We start from the raw sequence: 2,143 nt of genomic DNA on the forward strand, positions 1-2,143 counted from the left end.
TGTTTCTTTTCTTCTACTTTAACTCACCTTTTATCTGGTGTTTTACTCCTGATTTGTTACAGAGAAAGAAAATAAATTTGATTGGTGCAATCTAACAAGCACACAGTACCACAGGTTCTCCACTGTACAGTGGTCATAAGGTGCTTTTATCTATATTTGATACTTGGAACAAAAAGAACAGAAACAGACTTCCACAGCAATGAGATTTGAAAAGTTAATTTATTTCAGCAACAACTGACAAATACAAACTGATCTTTTCAAAGCTTTATTTCTGTGATCTTCCACTTAATTAGAAAACATTTGATTCCTTCAAAGATTAGAGTATTACATCAGAACAAATTCATTTCATACAGATATAAAGGTTTAATGAAAAATGTAAATACTTAAAGGTTGCTATGTTCTAATTTACTGAGATCTACATTTTGATTTGTATGGCTTGACCTGGTGGGTATTAAATGTATAACAATAATGAAAACCTCGACATTGAACACAAGTGTACCGAAGCCTGTCAATAAGCAGGAATCTCCTTAGGATGGATTTAACTGACCCAAACATGGGAGAATGTTGGGAAAACCTGGTTATTCCTTTAGACTTTAGAGATAAACCTTTTGATTATTTCTGGGCTCTTTTAGTCATGGTGTATCTTCCTTAACCTTTAAAGACTTGAGTTTTACACACAAAATATATGAACCACATTCACACCAAGACCACTTATGTACTGCAACACCTGAAATCTATTATTGGTTAACTTTGAAGCAAGATTTAGCATAATATTATTCATGGAAAATTTGTTTTATGTCGGAGTGACTCAATTGCAGTTTTCCGGCCAATCACAAATTTAAAAAAAAATCTGATTCAGATTTTTGACGGTACCGATTTTTTTTGTCTGAAAAGTCAAAGTTGGCAACAGTGGTGGGCGGCTCTATCAGGTAACCCTCTAACAGCAAAACAAAGGGGGGCAGTGGCTGATGTTTAGTCTTTTGCTGCAGTGAATCAGATCAGTTTTTCATGTATCCACCAATCACTAATCTACCAAAACATTGGACATCGGCCAAAACTGGAAATACCCTATTTTCTGCACTATAAGGCGCACTGGATTATAAGGCGCACCTTCAATGAATGGCCTATTTTAAAACTTTTTTCATAAACATGGCGCACAGCATTATAAGGCGCATAAAATAGACATTACAGTAGAGGCTGAAGTTACGTTATGCATCCACTAGATGGAGCTGCACTAAAGGGAATGTCAACAAAACAGTCCGACTCCGGTCGGCGAGGAGAGCCTTCTGACTGGACCGGGGTGTGGCCGGACGATGGCCACCCTTCTCGGTTCGCGCACAGCATGTTGGTGGAGAACGTGGTGCTAAATGACCTGTAGACGACCTGATTCTAGACGGTCGGTAGGTAGATAGGTCAGTCAAACTTTATTAATAGATTACAAACCAGCATTCTGACAACTATCCCAGCATGCACCGCGCGCTTCTTCTTCTATGGGTGAAAATGAAGTTGGCGGCTGCTTACCGTAGTTGCTATACCTGTCGTGGCTCAATATTGGTCCATATATAAAGCGCACCGGATTATAAGGCGGACTGTCGGCTTTTGTGGAAATTAAAGGTTTTTAGGTGTGCCTTATAGTGCGGAAAATACGATACCTAAAAATGTCCTCTTATGGGAGTTCATGGGATTCAACTGGTCTTGAGGGTAAACGTGTAAATTATATTGTATCAGTCAGTTTGCCCCTTTTTTTTTTTTTACATATTAGGATCGCTCTGATAAGTAAAACTGTGCTAAAATTAGCCAAATTAGAGTTCAGGGTTTCCCCCAGTGTATTATAGGCCTGGCGGCCACCATCCTTTACTAGCACCAACGCCAGGCTAAGCCTTTCTTGTTTATGTTTTTAGGAAAATAATAAAAAAAAATAAAATAAAATAACTTTTTTCTTTTTTAAGCCAGATTGCAAGAGTCTCTGTTGCTCTGAGCAGGTTATTCCTAAAAGATATGTTTAGAAGATAGGTTTATAGTTTATGCATTTAAACACCACTCTGCTTGGCTCTGGTTGCGCAGCTCTACGTGAACTGCAGGAATAACTTGTCGTGCTTTCAGAGGTGCATTGACCGAGCGGTGAGAATGATTTATATTTGTG

Source organism: Poecilia latipinna, unplaced genomic scaffold, assembly GCF_001443285.1.
Source record: "Poecilia latipinna isolate Pla-1442-1.1 unplaced genomic scaffold, P_latipinna-1.0 Scaffold2005, whole genome shotgun sequence".
Taxonomy (NCBI): domain Eukaryota; kingdom Metazoa; phylum Chordata; class Actinopteri; order Cyprinodontiformes; family Poeciliidae; genus Poecilia; species Poecilia latipinna.